Raw genomic sequence first — 22,677 nt, 5'->3', positions numbered from 1 at the left:
ACCTTGAGTAGTGAAGATCATCTTTATCCTAGTGTTGTAGCCATGTACACTGCTGTTACTTTTGAGTTCGTTCGGATTGTTAACAACAAATTTCATAAGTGAATATATATATTCTGAGTCTACAGTGAAAATCCCTAGGTCTTTAAGCAAGTGTCTGCAGGATGATCTTGGATGAGCTCCAGCAATAATTCTGATTACACGCTTTTGTGCAATGAACACTCTTTTACTCAATGATGAGTTACCCAGAATATGATGCCATACGAAAGCAGAGAATGAAAATAGGCGTGGTGAGCTAATTTGCTGAGATGTATATCGTCAAAATTTGCAATGACCCAAATAGCATAAGTAGCTGAACTCAAACGTTTCAGCAGATCTTCTGTGTGTGTTTTCCAGTTCAACCCCTCATCAATGCATACACCTAGAAATTTTGAATATTCTACCTTAGCTACCGATTTCTGATCGAATCTATATTTATTAATGGTGTCATTCCATTTACTGAGTGGAACTGTTTATACTGTGTTTTGTCAAAGTTTAATGAGAGACAATTTTCTGAAAAACATCGTTTACAATTTCATCAGTTAATTCTTGTCTGTTGGGTGTGATAGCTATACTTGTTTTATCGGCAAAAAAGTACCAGCTTTGCATCTTCGTGAATATAGAATGGCAAGTCATTAATACACTTTAAGAACAGCAGAGGACCCAAGACCGAACCTTGCGGCACCCCATTCTTGATTGGTCCCCAGTTTGAGAAATCACCAGTTTTTTGTATAGTATATGAACTGCTTATTTCAACTTTCTGCACTCTTCCAATTAGGTATGATTTAAACCATTTGAGCGCTGTCCCATTCATACCACAGTACTTGAGCGTATCTAGAAGTATTCCATGATTTACACAATCAAAAGCCTTTGACAGATCACCAAACGGGTGACTTTTTTGTGTTCTCTCAAAGGCTTTTGATTGTGTAAATCATGAAATACTTCTAGATAACCTCAAGTACTGTGGTATGAATGGGACAGCGTGGATGACCACTGCTGGACGGTCGTTGGTGCACGTGAGTGTGCTGAAATGTATCCCAACGTGCTCGATCTGCATTCACTTTGTAATTCACATTTAAGAGCCTGGCTTTGGGTTCATCAAACCCCATTCACACTAACGTTCCTCTCCCGAATAGCGAGGTAGAAACCATCACTTAAATGTCTCCATGCGAGCTCTGATTTCTCTTATTTTATTGCGTTCATCGTTGTTCCTTGTGTAGGTGGATGACGACAAAATATTTTAGCATTCGGAGGAGAATGTTGGGACTTATACGATATTGCAGTGCTCGAGCTGTTCAGAAGTACCATACGAAGTTCCTTCGTTCATGCACGTATGTCCATAGGAACAGGCACTCCGGCAACTACAGCTGTCATGAAATAGATGAAATGCATTCGCAGTTGCGAATATGGAGGACCATCAGAGGCATTAGGGAATGATGACAATGAAAATCTGTGCTGGACAGGTGCTCGAACTCGGATTTCCCGCTTATCACGAGCGGTCGCCTTACCATTAGGCTATCCGAGTACAGCTCACAGCCAGACCCAGATTTCCATATGCCGTTAGCCTGCACTCGTACATCCTTTGTGTGTATTCCCGTTCAGGGCAGACACTTTAATTGAAAGTCGCTTGCCTAGTTTCGGAGGATAAATACGATACTGCAGTGCCTACGTCCAAATTACCTTGCATGGTACTTCTGAACAACACTGACACCGCAATATCTTTTTTGTTCGCCGACACCGGGCAAGCGACTTTCAATTAAAGTGTCTCCCCTGTGCAGGAATATACATGAAGGATGTACGAGTGCAGGCTCACGACATATGGAAAATTTTCTTGATATCTTTATCCGTTTCAGAAATACAGAGATTCAAATGTACCCTAGTTGTACACTTGAAATATGCAAAATCTAGTGTGAGACGAAAACATAGTTTCTACAGTGACGTAGCACTGAGAAATATGCTATGAATTGTCTCCGTTATTATCAGAAGGTTCGTGGGAACTACATGTTATAATTCTGAAGAACGTGCACGTGAAATCTGCTAGTACGTGTAAAATTATTTTTGCGTTATTTCAATTTCACATAAGGTATCAACATTTTAGTAACCCATAAAGTTCCTTTCATGTGAGTGATATGCCCTGCTGTAGCAAGCAAAGGAAAAGAACCAACGCAACATGTTTTCTTTAAAAGAATCTGACTGAAAAGCGTGGTACCAGCTGCCTCATCTCCCTTTCGCACCTCTTTTAAAATTTTTCCCAAAAGTTTTGTCATGAGAAAATATTCGTGCTTTTTATGCCGAGAGAGAAAAACCAGTGATAGTGGGAAAGAGACGGTAACGTAATAAACACTGGAAGATAGTGGTTGTGGTATAGAAAGAGCGAAGGAGACAATGGCAGTGTGTGAGAGAGAGTGACAGAGTGGCAGTGGAACATAGTTGATCCAGACAGAACTGTGCTAGAAAAGGATGAAGGAGACAGTGTCAGTGGAGGAAGAATAAAGAGAAGGAGAAAGTGGAAGTGGATGAGAGCCAAATGGTTCAAATGGCTCTGAGCACTATGGGACTTAACATCTATGGTCATCAGTCCCCTAGAACTTAGAACTACTTAAATCTAACTAACCTAAGGATATCACACAACACCCAGTCATCACGAGGCAGCGAAGATGAGAGCCAATGATAATGAGTCGTACGAACGTCGAAATAACCGTTGATCTGCCACGGAATAGAAAAATAACTACAATCACTTAGCAGTGGAAAGGCGTCAGGACCAGATGAGACACCTATAAGGTTCTACAAAGATTATTCGAGAAAACTTGCTCCCCCTCTAGCAGTAATTTATCGTAAATCGCTTAAACAACGAAGGGGACTTAGCGACTGGAAGAAAGCGTATGTCATTCCCATTTTTAAAAAGGCCCGTAGGACAGATGCAACCTACATCGTTGACGTCAGTCAGTGGTAGAATTATGGAACATGTTTTGTTCTCAAATTATGACGTTCTTGGAGAAGGAAAATCTCCTCTATAAAAATCAACATGGATTCCACAAACACAGATCCTGAGAAACCCAGCTCGTTATTTTCCTCCATGAGATCCACAGCGCCGTAGAAACTGGCGCTCAGGTTGATGTCGTGTTTCTTCACTTCAGGAAGGCATCTGACGCCGTCCAGCACTGTCATTTAGTGAAAGAAAATACAAGCTTATTGAGTATCGGAGCAGATTTGCGACTGGATTCAAGACTCCCTTGCAGATAGAAGTCAATACGTCGCTCTTAACGGAACAGAATCGACAGATGTAAAGATAATTTCCGGAGTATCCCAAGGAAGTGTGATAGGTCCGTTACTGTTTACAATATATGTAAATGATCTAGCAGAAAGAGTCGGATGTTCTCTAAGGCTGTTCGCAGATGATGTCGTTGTCTGTAACAAAGTAGCAACGCCAGAATATAGTAACGATTTGTAGAATGACCTCCAGGGAATTGATGAATGGTGCAGGCTCTGGCAGTTGACCGTGAAAGAAAACAAATATAACATATTGCGCATACATAGGAAAAGAAATCCACTACTGTATAGCTACACTATCGATGACAAACCGCTGGAAACAGTATCTGCCATAAAATATCTAGGAGTAACTATCCAGAGTGACCTTAAGTGGAATGACCACATAAAACAAATACTCGGGAAAGGAGACGGCAGACTCAGATACGTAGGAAGAATCTTAAGGAAATGTAGCTCATCTACGAAGGAAGTGATTTGTCAGGTGCTTGTTCTACCGTTTCCTGAGTATTATTCATTTGTCTGGGATCTCTGCCAGATAGGACTGATAGCAGAGATAGAAAAGATCCAGCGGAGATCGTCACGTTGCGTCACGGGGTCATTTAGTCGACACGAGAGCGTTAATGAGATGCTCAGTAAACTATATTGGCAGACGTTATAAGAGAAGCGTTGTGCATCACGTAGAGATTTGCTATTGAAATTTCGAGAGAGCACTTTCAGGGAAGAGTTGGACAACATATTATTCCCCCCCCTCCCCCAATAAGTCTCGCGCAATGACTATGAGGAGAAAATTCGAGAAATTAGAACCAATACAGAGGCTTAACGACAATTATTCTTCCCACGCGCTATTCGGGAGTGGAACAGGGTTGGAGGGCTCAGTTGGTGATACAAAAAGTACCCTCCGCCACACACCATCAGGTGGCTTGCGGAGTATGTTGTAGACAGAGTCTATAACAATGACACCGAAGAAGAGAGAGCTAGTGACAATGAGAAAAGACAGCAGCAATGAGAAGGAATGAATAAGACGGTAGCAGTAAGTGACGGCAAGAAGTAGATAGTAACAGTGAGAGAAGACAGTAGTAGTAGTAGTAGTAGTAGTAGTAGGGCATAACGAAGGAGACTGTGGCTGTGAGACAGCAGATAGTGATAGTTACAGAGACACAAAGAGATAGTGACAGTTAACTGGGCTGAATGAGTGAGTCAGAATGGGCGTATGGGAGTGAATGGGTATGAGTGAAATGGCTCTGAGCACTACGGGACTTAACATCTGAGGTCATCAGTAGCCAAGAACTTAGAACTACTTAAACCTAACTAGCCTAAGGACATCACACACATCCATGCCCGAGGCTGGATTCGAACCTGCGACCGTAGCAGTCGCGCGGTTCCAGACTGAAGCGCCTAGAACCACTCGGCCACACTGGCCGGCGGTATGAGTGACTTAACAGGGATGAACTAGTGGGTATGAGCGAGTTGTAGTTAAGAGGAGCTTGTGGGAGTATGAGATGAGTTACATGTTAAAAAGAGCGCGAATATGTTCGCATGCCAAAGTTTTTGGGAACATTTTAAAGGTGCTGAGGAAGGTAGAATGAGGCAACTAGTACCCCACTTTTCAGTCAGATCCTTTTAAACAAGAGCAGATTCTCCTTCTTCGTGCTCCCATGGGATCATTTTTCGCTTGTATAGTATTACTGAGCAACCAAAAACGTTTGAAATAACTCCCATAGCAGTTAAAACCGATCAGCTATTACGAATTAGGTAACGATCATTAAAATGAAAGGCTGGGCTCTTAATTATTCGATCACCAACAGTAGCAAATTTAATCGAGGGTATTCATCAGGTACCCTCTATCTTATCTGCCTCGTAGTCACTAACAACATGACACTACAGTCAACGCATACTCATTGCAGTCACGTACACGAAGTAGTTACACTTGAAGGACAACCCTCACGCTTTGCTGATCAAAGATGACATCGACTATGTGTAAGTAAAACCATTGTCTTTGAGGTGACCAAGCTTCAGAGCCACCAGTGCGCTACATCGTGAAATGAATTATATTTTAGCCTTGCGTAAATAAGTTACGTAGTTACGGTTACAGCAAGGGTCACAACACACTTCCCTGGGACACACCCAATGAGTCTCCATCCAAGACAACATGCTTTGACTTCGCTACCATTTTCAATCCAATAACAAACTTCTCTTGATATTCCGTAAGATCGTACTTTCGATAACCATCGTTTGTGAGGTAAACCGTGTTGGTTAACATGGAGGAAGCCTTTCTGTTCTACGTACCTCATTACAGTTGAGTTCAGAATATGTTTTAAAATTCTACAACAAATGGATGTCAATGATATTGAAAGATAGTTATGTGCATCACTTCTCCTAGTCTCCTTATATGCGAGTGTGACCTGTGCTTTCTTCTAACTGCTGGGCACTATTTATTTCTTCGAGGGATCGACAACAAATTATGGTCATCAGTGGAGGAAAGCTGCAAACTGTGTGAAGAATCTGATATGGATTTGAAAGGGCCCTGCTTTAAAATAAGATCCGATGATGACAGCGTAGCTCTGTCGAAACCGGTCGATCTTGGCTTGTAAAGTTTACTTCAGTTATCGTATATTGCAGATCACCCGCAGACTGACTACATCAGGAATATATTTCCCTAAGAGGTACTATTACCCGCCGTACGTTTGAACTGCCGACGATTAATAGACTCCTGTCCTTTTGTGCACTTGACATTGCCACAAAGCACGTTTCGCTACAGGTGAGGTCAGTCTCACTGGCTTCAGTAGAAGTAGAATGGAAGTTATCCTGACATGGGATGCCACAATGAAAGTTAACTCGTGGTGCTGACTATATAAAATGATTGAGAATGTAGCAAAATTTACTAACAACATTTATTTTTTAAAAGAAAAAACAGACATATATTATAGTTATTGACTTAATACTGTAAACAACTAACAGTTAGGTTAAGAGAACAATGGACAAGAATCCTGGGCCGGCCGGTGTGGCCGTGCGGTTAAAGGCGCTTCAGTCTGGAACCGCGTGACCGCTACGGTCGCAGGTTCGAATCCTGCCTCGGGCATGGATGTGTGTGATGTCCTTAGGTTAGTTAGGTTTAATTAGTTCTAAGTTCTAGGCGACTGATGACCTCAGCAGTTAAGTCGCATAGTGCTCAGAGCCAAGAATCCTGGGAGGCAGAAGTAAGTCAAGTACTCTGACCCTAAAAGTGTGGATAACGCAATCTGAACTGATCTGACGCTGAGCAGACTGAGTGATAATCTACAGAAGTTTCTCAATATAGGTGAAGATGAGAGCAAATGGCGATTGAGATCTGTACGCTCTGAAAAGGCCGGAGCAGCAGTACGTTACCCTGTTTGTTTCGTGCGGCAAAGTAAATTGCAACTGGCGAGAAGTGCGCGGCGGTGGTGAGACGTGGAGGTGGCACCCGTGAATCGACCGCGGCCACGAAATACATGTGTATGTCACAATCTAGCGACCAGGCAGACGGATCGATATTCACTCTCTACCAGAGCCCTGAAATCATGGTAGATTTCAGTGTGTGACTCACCTGTTCGCTGGTCGTACCAAGGACCGATTTGGCTCCACTTATGCAAAAGAACGCACAAGGTTACCAAATGTCGATACTGGTAAACCAAAAACGAATAATTGTGCCCTCGGCAAACAAGTAGTCCGAGGGCACTGTACAGTCGTGGACAAAACGAGCGAGACCCCTCCCTTTTTCGTTATGCTGATCCGCACAGCTTTAAAGTCTGCTACACAGCATAACAGTCAAGGAGACGAAGTGCTTGCTACCAACATACTATGCACAGGCGTGAAATTGACAAACTATCCGAACTTTGTCAGACTGTTTTCAATCATGCGTATGACTATATTAATGCTGATTAGTGTGTTAAACACAACACGTAAATATAAGATGTAAATGTAAGAAGAAACGCTAATTAATGAACTGTACTAATAAAAATGAATTTTGAGCTTATCGAGATAACATAACTGCTATAGTAAGACAAAGTACCCCAGATCGTTACGAATTAGCAAAACATTATGCGCATTCGGCTGCGAAACGGTCTGTGTCAACGTTCAGACCAGTCATACTGGATTACCGTTGCTGACCTACCATGAAAGTGTGCAAATTTAGCAATGCGTGAAGATTCATAACGAAATTCACTTGAAAATCATTCAGTGCCACACATAAGTTAAATCAGTTATTGACAGAAGCGGAAAAAGTCATCAGTAACAAGTATGGAATTCTACAAGATCTTCATATTTACATTCACAGGGCGCCGGTACAGAATAAAGGTAGTAATAAAAAGCATAGGGGAGCGAGAATTTCTTAAAATTGCTTTACTGATAGTTTATCTGCCTCCATCGAGATTAGAACCGAAAACAAAGCAGATTTCCCTTGCAGTAGCAAACATCTTTCACTACGCTAACAGACAACCCAGGCAAACAGCCCTTTATTATTACCCCAGACTTGAATAATCCGGCAATTTCGCAATGAAAATGGCAAAATGATCTGCAGTTTCTGTTGGATAGAGCTTTCTGGACTCAAAACAAGAATTTTCTACCTTTATGTCACCGCTTATGTGACAATCATTCGGGATGTTTACCGAAATTAAGTGAGTAAATTTAGTAGGATAATTCTGCACCACCACAAGAAATAAACGGCTACATAGCTGCCAAACGTATTCTACAATGTTTCGAATTCTCCATTAGACTCGCCACAGCCCGAAAACGTTCATTAGCCGAAGTGTTTCTTAAGCTACCTAGCAATGGGAATGCTCGCACTTCTAAAACGCGGTGGCATTAATACTGGGATCTGAATTACCACGTGTATAGGAAAATGGATTTTATTTGCATTCCTGTAAACGTGATTTGGATCGAAAGCATATCTACGAGTAATATGCTGATGTATCGACTGCAACTAGAACATTTCCAATGAAGAGTAGGGGGAATTATTTATACTGCCCTCATCTCCTCATCTTCAGTAACTGTCGTAGCTATTTTAGTTGTTAGGATTTCGTCGCCTAAATCGGTAAACATGGAACCCTACTAGTCTCACTTTCTTCACCGTCTATCTGTCTACCCAGCCCTTAAAACCCGTTTTGCTAATTCGCAACGGTCTGGGGTACTTTGTCTTACTAAAACAATTATGTTCTCTCGATAAGCTCAAATTCATTTTTATTAGTGCAGTTCATACTAATTAGCGTTTCTTCTTTCATTTATATCTTATATTTACGTGTTGTGTTTAACACACTAATTAGCATTAATATAGTCACACACATGATTGACAACAGTCTGAGAAAATTCGGATAGTTTGTCAATTTCACGCCTGTGCATAGTATGTTGGTAGCACTTCGTCGCCTTGCCTGTTATGCTGTGTAGCCGACTTTAAAGCTGGGAGGATCAGCATAACGAAAAGGCGAGGGGTCTCGCTCGTTTTGTCCACGACTGTACATGTACATCACACTTATCAGTTTCCGTCCCATTTTGGATAATTTCTTCGTGGTGTGTCTTAGAGAAATGTAGTTGCTACAATGCAATGGTTGCAATGATTTTTGACTGTGCAGCTAAAGTTTAAAAAGTTAAAGGTGCGGCGCTACTCTACTGAATGTCTCCTATCCACAAGTGTCGGAAGAGATACAGACTATACTTGCTGTCAAGTAAAAGGAAATATCACGCTGTAGTTACAACAAAAACGTTGTATTTAATACAAGCGCTTCGAGTATGAACTTAATAAATTTAAGGCAATGTAAATGCTTATCCTACTGTCAATATAATAGTAATTAAGTTTCGGGATATTCGCAGTAAAATATCGCAGCTCAATCTCGTAGTAAGCAGCCGCCCTCGCACCATACCAGGAAGTGCGTGTTGGAACAATCGGAAAATTTGGAAGACAACTCGAATGTATATCGGAAAGATACATTAGATTCTCTAAGAGTGTTTATTGTGACAAGCGGTAGCATTAGGTATAATGAGATCCAAATGAATCCGACTTCGAGCTAATTTGGACAAGAGTAACTGTATCGGTGAATTTAATAATCGAGTGTTTCGGCCAATCTTCAGATTCAGACACATCAGTCGTAGATATTAGTGGATGGTGACATTAATCTGCCCTGTATCGACTGGAAAGACAACATACGTTATCGGCATTATGGACAAACAGTTTTGTGAAGTGATACTGAAAAGTTCGTTTGACAGTTGCCTCGAACAACTAGTCCGACAACTCGTACAGGAAAGAAATTTAGACCTCCTATTTACAGCCCCGATCTTTTCCAGGGTGTTGCCAATGAGGGAAGTGTTAGTTACCATGATGCTATTCAGGAACAGTGGTCGCCAAAGACAAGAAGGTAATTAAGAAAGCTGGGACAGTACTTGTGTTTGGTCGAACTGACAGACAGTCATTACAAACTTATTTAAATGACTACCTGAAAACACTTAGTTCAGATCTGTCAAATGTACAGTTTGAAGACAATATAAAACGCGACCTATATTCCAAGTAGGGTAACAAAATGTAGCAAAGGTACACCCTGGTTTAATGGTTATTATTCGTAGAATGTTTCGAAAATAGAAACTATTACATTCACGTTCTAAAAGCGCTTGCAGGAAAACCGCTGGATAAAACTGGATAGCAAGTCATACATTTGTAAGAAGCGCCATGCGTGAAGCTTTGCAATAATTTTCACCGTCAGATCACTGCGAATGATTTATCAGAAAATCCCAGGAAGTTCTAGTCTTAAACGGCGTCAGCAGACACATCCAAATCTACCGTCTGTCGTGGATTTGTCTGATGTCGAAAATGAAGACAGCAGATAGAAAGCACAAGTGTTAAATTCCGCATTAAAAAATTTGATAACTGAAGCACCAACTTGACCATCGCACATACCCGTAAAAGAGCGACGCCTATATTAGCAAGCACCAGTACTGAAAAACAGTTAAAACTTCTCAAAACGAATAACGCAGGAGGTTCTGAAGGAATTCCTGTCAGATTTTGCATTGAATTTACCATGGAATCAGCTCCTTTCCCAGATCATATTTATAATTTATGCGACTGGAAAAGAGCATGGTCACTCTTATTTATGAAAACGATAATAGACCGGACACACAGGATTATAGAGCAATTCGCTGTCTGTTGCAGCACCGATTCAAATTAAAGCCACTTATTTTAAACAGGGCGCACTTTATTCTTGCAAAAATAGATGTAGGTGGACATGCAGATTTTGTCTTCCTAGATTTCCGTAAAGCGTTCGACACTGTATCACATCTTCGAGTACGAACTACGATACAATCACACGAAGTATTATCGCGGACATGTGACTGGCTCGAGAAATATCTGATGAAGTTTTCATGGAAACTAAAGTGACATTGGGTTAGCCTGAAGGAAGCGCAATAGAACCTTCGCTGTTTTCAGTATTTTCGATAACTGAATATTCCACAACGGAACACTGTCACGAAATATGGCAGAAAATTCAAACAGATTCTGTTCGTGTGAAGACACAGACAATACCTTCACTGCACGACAGTGATGTTAATGCCACCGACAAAAGTGCTATTAGAGTGGAGTTACTAAATATGGTCTTCCGAAATTCCTTCACCAAAGACGACGAAGTAAATATTACAGAATTCGAATGAAAAACTGTCGCCAGTGTGGATGTAGATACATGTGTAGAAACTATTATCAGTTGGCGTCAGAAGCCCTATAAATTTGTTCGTTGACGATCCAGGTGCGTACAGGAAAGTATCGTTGCTGGATGATCGTAATTAATTTCAAGCGTTGAGCACAGTTTCCGCTTGTTGTAACGAATGGCAGCTCTCTTTAGATGTCGATAGCTGTAAGAACCGTATAGTATATGATTGCAATATTAGAGGTGAATGTCTTGCGCATGTCACATCTCGTAAGTATTTAGTGGTGCTACTAAGAAGCGATATGAAATGCGACAACCGCGTGAAGTTAGTGTTAGCGAAAGATTTACAGATAGATTTGTTGGAAGGGCTCTGGCGAAGTGTGAAGCAACTGGAAGGAAATCGCATTTAAGACGCTAGTGCGACTAATTCTAGAGTACCGTTCCATGTTTGGAGTCCTCATCAAGTAGGCATGACAACAGACATCGAACGAGTGCACAGATGCTCTGCTTGGGTCATAATTGATCCGTATAGTGGTAGATACCGTAAACTGTTGACCTGTAGTTTCAGAGCCACCCACACCTAACAGTAGTTTATATCTGGTTTTATATCGTTTTCTAATTCGTGGATTTTTTACTAAATATTCGTATTTACATGGTGACTATCTTTTTCACCGTCCGATGGGTCTTGAAATTAAAACCACAGCGAAAATACGCTGAAACTGTGGGCATATATTTTGCGCGGTGTCTTTAGTATATCCGTTGATCGCATCACGTCGCATTTACCTGTTTTCACTGCACTGTTGAACACGATAAAGATCCTACAACAATACTCTCCGGCCAAGTGTCATGTGGGTGCTGTGACTCGATTTCTTCATGCCGAGTGTTTCTCCTTGATTTCCACGCAGCCCATATATCTTAACTGTTATGCATGTCAGAAGAGTGCGGCAATGATGCAGGAACTTTGAAGCAGGAGTACAAAAGTTCACGATGCAGCCGATCAGGGAAGGAAGTGAGTGTCGACCGATGACCTCCTACAGTGAGTGGATCAGGTGATTCGAGAAAATCGTCTACGAAGGGTAATTCAGAAGAAGCGAAGAGGAATATTGTTATCAGGCATTGTCCTTCTTCACGACAAGGCTCGGCCGCATACCGCAGCTGCATCAAAAACTCTCCTGCAGCGTTGTCGATAGAAAGTGTTTGACCGCCCATCATACAGCTCGGACTTGGCTCTTTCTGATTTAGATCTCGTTGCTCACATGAATCGCTGGCTATGAGGACGACATTTTGGCACAGACAACAAGTGTAGAGAATTAACGGAAAGCACTGGTGGCTGCCTTCTATGACCGGGGCATTGGAAAGTTGGTACCACGCTACGACAAATGTCTAAGTCGGAGCATCGGCAATGCTAGGAAGTATCTAGAGAGTGTAGCTAAATGTTGAAAATGAAACATTTTTGATTTGCATTGGAAAGTTGGTACCACGCTACGACAAATGTCTAAGTCGGAGCATCGGCAATGCTAGGAAGTATCTAGAGAGTGTAGCTAAATGTTGAAAATGAAACATTTTTGATATTCAGTGCAGTTTCCTATTCTCGACCAATGTTGTTGTCGTCATCTTCAGTCCAAAGTCTGGTTTGATGCAGTTATCCAAGATACTCAATCTCTTGCAAGCCTCTTCATCTCCAAGAATCTACTGCAACCTACATCTTTCTGAATCTGCTTAGTGTATTCATCCCTTGGTCTCCCTCAACGATTTTTACCCTCCACGCTTCCCTCCAGTACTAAATTGGTGATCCCTCGATGCCTCAGAATGTGTCCTACCAAACGATCCCTTCGTCTAGTCAAGTTGTGCCACAAATTCCTCTTCTCCCCAATTCCATTCAGTACCTCCTCATTAGTTACGTGATCTACTCATCTAATCTTCAGAATTCTTCTGTAGTACCACATTTCAAAAGCTTCTATTCTCTTCTTGTCTAAACTGTTTACTGTCCATTTGTCACATCCATACACGACTACATTGCGTACTAATAAATACTTTCAGAAAGACTTCCTGACTCTTAAATCAATGCTCGATGTTAACAAATTTCTCTTCTTCGGAAACGTTTTCCCTGCCATCGCCAGTCTACTTTTGTATCCTCTCTACTTCGGCCATCCTCAGTTATTTTGTTGCCCGAGTAGCAAAAGTCATCTACTACTTTAAGTGTCTCATTTTCGTATCTAATTCCCTCAGCATCACCTGATTTAATTCGACTACAATCCATTACCCTCGTTTTGCTTTTTTTGATGTTCATCTTAGATCCGCCTTTCAAGACACTGTCCATTCCGTTCAACTGTTCTTCCAAGTCCTTTGCTGTCTATGACAGAATTATAAAGTCATCGTCAAACATGAGGATTTTTATTTCTTCTCCATGTATTTTAATCCTTATTTGAAATTTTTCTTTGGTTTCCTGTACTGCTTTTTAAATGTACAGCTTGAATAACATTGGGGACAGGCTACAACCCTGTCTCACTCTCTTCTCATCCACTGCTTCCCTTTCGTGCCCCTCGACTTTTATAATTGCCATTTGGTTTCTGTACAAATTCTTTACTCCCTGTATTTGACCCCTACCACCTTCAGAATTTAAGAGTATTCCAGTCAACGTTGTCAAAAGCTTTCTATAAGTCTACATATGCTATAAACGTCCGTTTGCCTTTCCTCAATCTATCTTCTAAGATAAGTCGTAGGGTCAGTATTGCCTCGCGTGTTCCTACATTCCTACGGAATCCAAATCTTATGTCCCCCAAGGTCCACTGCTACCAGTTTTTATATTTGTCTGTAAAGAATTAGTGTTAGTATTTTGCACATGTGACTTATTAAGCTGGTGTTTAGGTAATTTTCACACCTGTCAGCATTTGCTTTCTTTGGAATTTTTCTTGAAGTCTGATGATATTTCTCCTTTCTCATACATCTTGCTCACCCATATTCGCCAATTTATTTATGGAGGACTTCGAGGATATGGCATTGAGGAATTCGGTTTTGCAAACAACGTGCTTCTGGAGATATGTGGATGATACCTTTTTCGTCTGGCCACATGGACGTGATGCTCTTAATAGATTTTTGGACCGCTTCATCCCCGCATTAAATTTACAATGGAGGTTGAAAGTGATGGGACGCTTCCACTTTTATATGTTATGGTTTATAAAAAATCAGATGGGACATAGTGTTCACCGAAAGCCGACGCACACGGATCGGTATCTGCATTCTAGTTGTCATCCACCACACCAACGCAGTTTCGTCCTTAGGACTTTGGTACCCAGAGCATATGCCATTTCCGACGCGGACAGCTTAACACAAGAACTTGCGCATTTGAAGGCTATTTTTAAGAAAAACAGATACTCTGAGAAGCAGATTCGTCGGACTATGGAGACCATTACTGGAGATGCATGAAGAGGAACGTAGATCGGTGACCTTTATCCCTTATGCTGGGGGCATATCGTTTAAAATAGTAAGAATTTTAAGGAATTTTATCATTAAGCGTGTTTCCCGTCCACCTTCTAAGGTTTGGGCACTACTGGGATCTGTGAAAGATGGTTTGGGTCTTAAGAAACCCGGTCCGTGTCAGTGTGGGAAGGCTTATATCGGCCGTCTGATTCGCACAGTTCATGACACGTGTGTGGAACATCGCCGTGATACGAGGATACAACAGCCGGAAAAATCGGCAATAGCAGAACACTGCTTAAATGAGAGACATGGTATGAAATTTGACGAAACTGTGATAGTTGACAACATTTCCGGTTTTTGGAACAGTGCCTACAAAGAAGCAATTGTAATTAGGTTGGCGGATAATTTAATTAACAGAGACAATTGGTTTCCTCTTAGCAGGACGTGGAATACCGTACTATCCCGCATCAAAACAGAACTTTCTTCGGTGCGGCCAGTCCGAGTATTTGAATATCGTCCCTGAGTGCGATTTATCGTTGCCGCCAGTGTTCTATTAAGGGCGGCGCCACATGCCCAGTCTTGGAGGGCAGCAACTGTGATGGGCGGCGCATGCGCCGTGTACTGTACGGTCGACAGGCAGCCTTGCGTCAGTTCTCAGCGGGACTCATCAGCAGAAGCAGTATTATCCTGAAGATGACCTGTTGGATCGCCGAAACATCGAATCGAGTTCACCGGATGGATGAGATTGGTCGTGGCTGGCTCTCCCAAGGCTATCAGTAGTTCTGACGGAATTTTGTCTACTTTCGGGGTCTTGTTAGCCAACTGAACCTCGAAAAAAAGATTGCCTTGCTTTTTCAATAGATAATTCTCTTTCAGTGTGTTTGGTAGAGTACTGTATGGGACATGAGGTGTAGTCCCACACATCAGTTCAACTTTCAAAGCTTGGTACTTGACTCTGCATAAACTGTTCTAATAAATTTTTATTAGTTTTTCGTTTTGTGTTGCCCGCATCACTTGTTGCAGACATAATGTCCTGTGAGCATATCTGTTGCTAGCGCTCAAGTCAGCTACCTCATAGAGCCACAAGTTTCCTGCATTGGGAAATTCGTTTGCTGCTACCTTGGATGATGGACATCAGAGCAGATTTGATGATTTCGACACTATGACTGCGGTCCTCTGGTGCCCTGAGCCTGAGATTTTGGGAGGTGTGGTGGCTGCACTGACCTGGTGGCGGCGTTAGTGCCTCCTGAGGAGGCGGGCGACGCGCCGGCGGCCGTCCGGCGGCGGAGAGGGCGGCTCTTCCTCTGCGAAGTCGACGGAGGGCCGACGGCCGGGCACGGCGCGCAGGCCCACCTCGCCCAGCGACGACTGCCGCTGCAGGCCCGCCGCCAGCTGCGCCGGGAACGACCGCCGGCGCTGCAGGGGCGCGCGAGCCGGGCCGCCCGCACCTGCTGTCACACGTCACACAGTCACCGCTGCGGTCAGACACGCGAGTTTTTGTATTACCTCTCGCTTTGACGTTACTGTACTAAACTATTCGTAATGTGAAATGATCTGTGTACTGCCTGTGTTGCCCGTTACCTTGCATCGGTTTCCTCCGGGATTTATCCAACAGGAGGCGCGATTCTAAAATTCTCATTTTGATATGATTCTGTGAGTCAGAGATCCAAATATGGTGGGAAGTACACGAGAAACTCTTTGTATTTTGAACCTCCAAGAGTCATTAGTCATCCAGTTAACATTATTTTTGAGGTAAATTAGTGTGACAGCTAAAAGACAAGCACATTTCATTATATTGTAAGAATTACGTCGTTTTACTCGTATATTGTTAACTAGCTGTCTTCAACAAGCACTGCAACGCCTCTCTTCTTTTTTAGTAGTTACCCGTACATATATACAAAGCAGACATACTTACATGTACAAAATAAATGAAAGACAATGATTATTTGTGCATTTAATTAAATTTGAAGAAGTTTATTCATGTGTTTTGGGATATACAATATTTTTGGTTGTTACCCCCCCCCCCCCTGCAAAAACAAATACTTTTCTCCTCTCTCACACACGTGTTGCAAATAAGAGACACAGTGCACTTCATATTTTTAATGTATTCGAAGTCAACCATTTACAGGAAACAAATATCAGCAGGTGCACTACCAAAGCTACGTTTCGATAGTTTTACTACAGTACATAAAAGACTTAGTAAATGGTAGGATTACCGGTAGTATTCATAGCGTTGGTAGGGAAAGTAATATAAATAAATGTCTGAGGGAGAGTCCGGAAGCCGATGACTACTCTTTGTTTTTGTTTGTTTAGCACTTACTTGGAGCCGCACATAGTTCAATGTTAGTCCATTCTAAATTTTATATTCTTTCAAAACATAAATTGCATTTTGTAAGTAACAAAAATTAATTGATCCCGTAACTTATGCGCTGTTAAGCAACCAAAGCAACTACTTTTGATGCAGCTGCACAAACATAAAAAATCTATATAATTATTTTTATTTTGTACTCAAATTACAGTTCTTGGCAAGAGTTCCCTGTTATTATTAATAATAGCCAAAGCTGTTTACCAGTAAGAGGAACATGTATTGTATAAGATCGACGAAAGTACTGGAGCAATATTCGATATGTCTTTGTTTCGTTCTTATTTTTAATTTACCTTTCTCTGAGGAAATTGCGTTTTCTAGCGCTATAAGATTAATGTGTGTGATTTTTTTTAAATTTTTTACTGTTTCACGTTACAAATCAACCATTTTAATAAAATCTGAATGAAACATTGACAGGTTCAATTTTGCTATAAATAATGTTTGCTTTTAGGAAACAGACAGGATAATAATTATGTAGAACACAAATGTTCTGTAGCTTACTCTGGCCTTGATACTGCCTCACCCAGTTTCTAAAAAGTTAACCGTTCTGGTTTCCACCGGAATCTAGAGAGACACTGATTGCATACAGAAACTGAGAGATCGAAATGAGGTAACGCCCGATAGGTATCCAACACACCTGACGTACAGCTAACACGGTTACGACCTTAACTGACCAAGATTATTAGGAAAACTACCATAGCCTACAGTTACTTGCACTATGAGATCAGAAGTATTCGGACACCCTCAAAAGCCGGCCGGTGTGGTCTTGCGGTTCTAGGCGCTACAGTCTGGAACCGCGTGACCGCTACGGTCGTAGGTTCGAATCCTGCCTCGGGCATTGATGTGTGTGATGTCCGTAGGTTAGTTAGGTTTAAGTAGTTCTAAGTTCTAGGGGACTGATGACCACAGATGTTAAGTCCCATAGTGCTCAGAGCCATTTGAACCATTTGAACACCCCCAAAAACATACGTTTATCATATTAGTGCATTTTATTGCCATTAATTGCCAGGTGTTCCATATCAGCGACCTCAGTAGTCATCAGACATCGCGAGAAAGAATTGGGCGCTCTGCGGAGCTCACGGACTTCGAACGTGGTCAGGTGATTGGGTATCACTTGTGTCATACGTCTGTATGCGAGATTTTCACACTCCTAAACATCCCTAGGTCCACTGTTTCCGATGTGATAGTGAAGTGGCAACGTGAAGGGACACTTACAGCACAAAAGCGTACTGGCCGACCTCGTCTGTTCAGTGACAGAGACCGCCGACAGCTGAAGAGGGTCGTAATGTGTAATAGACACACATCTATCCATACCATCACACAGGAATTCCTAACTTCATCAGGATCCACTGCAAGTACTATGAGAGTTTGGCGGGAGGTGAGAAAACTTGGATATCATGGTCGAGCGGCTGCTCATAAGCCACACATCACGCCAGTAAATGCCAAATGACGCTTCGTTTGGTGTAAGGAGCGTAAAAATTAGACGATTGATTAGTGGAAAAACGTTGTGTGGAGTGACGAATCACGGTACGCAATGTGGCAATCCGATAGCATGGTGTGGGTATGGCGAATGCTCGGTGAACGTCATCTGCCAGCGTGTGTAGTGCCAATAGTGAAATTCGGAGGCGGTTGTGTTATGATGTTGTCGTGTTTTTCATGGAGGCGACTTGCACCCCTTGTTGGTTTGCATGGCACTACCGTAACATAGGCCTACATTGATGTTTTAAGCACCTTCTTGCTTCCCAGTGTTGAAGAGCAATTTGGGGATGGCGATTGCATCTTTCAACACGATCGAGTACCTGTTGATAATGCACGGCCTGTGGCGGAGTGGTTGCACAACAATAACATCTCTGTAATGGACTGACCTGCACAGAGTCCTGACCTGAATCCTATATAACACCTCTGGGATGTTTTGGAACGCCGACTTCGTGCCTGGCCTCACCGACCGACATCGACACCTCTTCTCAGTGCAGCACCCCGTGAAGAATGGGCTGCCCATCCCCAAGAAACGTTATAGCATCTGATTGAACGTATGCCTACGATAGTAGAAGCTATCAAGGCTAAGGGTGGGCCAACACCGTATTGAATTCCAGCGTTTCCGATGGAGGGCGCCACGAACTTATAAGTCATTTTCAGCCAGGTGTCCAGATACTTTTGATCACATAGTGTATCACAGTCTACGGTAGCCAACAGTAGTTTTGCAACTCTGGCCGGCCGAAGTGGCCGCGCGGTTCTGGCGCTGCAGTCTGGAACCGCGAGACCGCTACGGTCGCAGGTTCGAATCCTGCCTCGGGCATGGATGTGTGTGATGTCCTTAGGTTGGTTAGGTTTAACTAGTTCTAAGTTGTAGGGGACTAATGACCTCAGCAGTTGAGTCCCATAGTGCTCAGAGCCATTATTTTTGCAACTCTGCCAACACGTTATATTCGGAAGTTTCAACTTGCTATGTCGGCGCTCATAGCTCTTCGGCGTAATAGCGCTGCACCACGGGTGGCCTATCCCAAAAGCGGCAGGGATCACAACGGCAAAGATCACATCCGCAGCTCCGAGTACACGTCTGCCGACAGGTGGCAGCAGCATCGCTCCAAGCGGGTACAGTCAGTGTGGAACCACTCATTTCTTTAGAATCATGTGCTCTAAAATAAGTCTGACAGTATCCTGGGTCCTCAAGAGTATTTATGCCGGCACACACGGTTTTCCACAACGAGCTCTCTGGGCGTTATGCCAACTACTGCCGCGGTCCCTCGATCCGAAGCTCTCCTGGATTCTTTCCGTGACATGTTATCCGATGGCAGTCTACCTGTCTAAGATCTTTGCCACTGACTCTGCGTATAGCCACCAGCTGTGGCCCTCAATCTACTGTGAGACTTGGCCTCTACAGCGCAGACTTTCGGGACTGGTATTTTGGACCGACGCAGTGTTTGTGTAATTAGAGACAATCAGTTCCTCTTGAACTCTATTAATTGTGATTCACTTTCCAGTGGCTGCCAGTTGACTAAGCTTATACATTTCACCCACTTCAGAGACAAAGACTTAGTTGTGAACGATTTCTTGTGTTGTGTAATTTCGCTCTGAAGAAGGGGAATTGGAGTTTGATGTTCATTTCAATGAAATCGCTTCATTGTCAACCTGCGCTTTAGTTTCTCTTAGTCGAACCTGGCGTGAGCCACTTCAACTAGACATACTTTTTTTCTGTGAACCCACTCTGCACGCTTCTTCACGTGTTTTCCACGTATCATTCTACTCTGTCTACGTCACCACTGCTTCTACTAAACATGCAATAGGCTCAGGAGAAGATGGCTGTCATCATCACCACGCCACTACAAAACCCCAAACGAATGTTCCCCATCGACTCATTGGTAAAGATATTCCAGACGGTGCCCACGGTATTCCAGGCACTTGACAAAAAAGTGCAGCTGTTGACCAACTACGTTGCCACCCTTGAACAGCATCACTCACAAGATCTCAGGTGATGTCCAGCAGCACACATTTTTTCACTCTGTGCAAGAGCAGAAATCTATCACGGCTTGCAGGAGCCCAACAATGAGGTCGAACCATTAAAATTCTGTTTGTTGAACTATTATGAAACACAAGCGCACGTGCTGGCCATCCGCCACAAGCATTTTAGCTGCCATAAACAAACAGACAGTCGTACAGTGAGTGGGTAATTCATTTATAATTCGTTTATAAGGCTTTTGCAGTTTCCAGTGTTCTAATGATCAGTGTAAATAGTCTTACGCAGACTGATTGGTTGGGGATATGATATTGGTCCACTCTCAAGATACAGGAATCCAAAACGACCTCTTAAGGCTCAATGACCCATCTTCACTTACCTACATATGCGCTTTTGAGCAGTCCATAAGGTCCTTGGCAGATCTGCCCACCCATTGCTACCCACTCAAGTCGCTGGACCCAGACTCAGCTCTTTCCCTAAAGCCAGTCTGCTTTGTTAGCCAATTCCTCCTCTGGTTAAGATTCTCTGGGTGGACGGCACATCCAGCAGTCACCTTCGCGCAGTAATTGTTTTGTAGCACATTAGTGCCAGTAGTGCTACTTTCGCAGGGCAAAATGCAGAGCTGTAGTGTGCTCATTGTTCGTGAGGGTGAATATCAGTCGTGACCAAGTGGACTCCAGGGATTCCGACTCAGACGATATTGACTGTGTCTAAGGTCCTGCTGTCCTCCGGATACACGCCATCCTCCTCGTCTCTGATAAGTCAAGATTTTAAGTGGCCATCGTCATCCCAGTTGTTTTTCAAATTGATACAGGATCTTCAACTACTAATGCCGATCGGAAGACATATCACTGCCTGGGTTCTAGGGAGTTGAAAAGCTCTAGTGATGACATCATCAAGATAAAGGGTCAGTTCAGAATTCTGGTTCAGAACAAAACAGCGTCCATATCAGTCCGAATCATTGCGATTGATGCGACGTGGATCATGAACATTTTGGTTTTGGATATGTTCGGAGTCCATGCTATAGAAATCCACAATTCAATGAATCACATTCAACAACTCATTCTAAGTTCCAACCTGCAGGATCTCTCTTCAAAATGTGCCTCAGTTTTTTCACTTTGATCAGCTGGTGTCACCAGCTTTGAAGCACACATCTCTTTACTGCCTTCTGTGACACCGAGAATGTTCCTTTTGTTCTGCATGACAAGCTTTGTCGTGCTTACAAGAAGAAGGAATTCTGACCCCTATTACAAACAGTCAGTGGGTCACACCTATTACGATCACTGAAAAATCAAATGGTTGTTGAGGATTTGTGGGGACTTTTACTCAGAACTCAATTCCCAGTCCGTAATTGACACATACACTATTCCTGAAATGGAGAATCATGAAAAGCATTGCTGGAGGCAAAGTTTTTGCAAAAATTGGCATGGGGGATGCTTACTTGTACGTCATCAACGAGCCATTTGGTCTTTGTTGATATAATGGTCTGCCCTTCAGCACTGCCAGCACACTGCCCATATTCCAATGTTATTTCTAACATCTCAGATCAGATCAGATGGGACGTTCCAGGGACGGCCAATTATCTGGACGATATCTTTGTCACACTCAAAAATGCAAAGAACCTTTTTGTTCAGTGTGCTCTAATGGCATAATTTGAAATGCAATAAGGAAAATGTAGTTTGTTTCACTACAAGTGGAATATGTGGAACATATTTTTAGTGCATCATGGATAGACCCCTCTCCACATCATATCTAGGCCATACAAAGCGTACCAGCCTCCAGAGATGCCAATAACTAAAATCTATTTTAGATTAACTGAGGTATTACAGAAAAACTCAATCCTCATGCGACAGCTATTGCTAAACCACTACATCAGCTCCTTCACAAGAATGTTAAGTGGTAATGGCTACCCACATGAGACAAAGCTTTTTGAGACCACAAACAGGCTCTACTCTGCCCAAGGTACCTCACGGCTTACGATCTTTGAAGGCCCTGCTGATGGCGGCAGATGCATCTGACTTCAGGTTAGAGGCCATTTTTTTCTCGCAAAGTCGATGGAGTCGAATGCCTAATTGCGTTTGTTTCCAAGACTTTAGTACAAACAGAAAAAACTACAGTCAAGTCGAAAAGGAATCCTTAGCTATCATTCTCGCAGTCAAGGAATTTCATGATTATGCATATGGACGCAATTTATCCTGTCAACAGATCATATGGCTTTGTTACTTGCCAATGCTAATATTGCAGGCAGGACCACCCATTGCCTGCAGAGGTGGGCACTGTTCCTCACGGGGTATCACTATGACACCCGTTATTGGTCAACAGTAGACTATGCCATTGCGGACATCCTGTCACTTCTCCCAGCAAAACTTGGAATTTTAATGTGACTCCTGATGTCTAGTTTCATACTGACACAGAAACCGAAGTAGCAGTGGCCAGCTTACCCACTGACAACCCAGTCACTGCCTTCTGGCCGCTGCAGGACCCAATCCTCCAAG

The sequence above is a fragment of the Schistocerca piceifrons genome, chromosome 3 (assembly GCF_021461385.2).
Source record: "Schistocerca piceifrons isolate TAMUIC-IGC-003096 chromosome 3, iqSchPice1.1, whole genome shotgun sequence".
Classification (NCBI taxonomy): Eukaryota; Metazoa; Arthropoda; class Insecta; order Orthoptera; family Acrididae; genus Schistocerca; species Schistocerca piceifrons.
The sequence above is the reverse complement of the archived record's forward strand: the minus strand, read 5'-3'. Positions refer to the sequence as shown.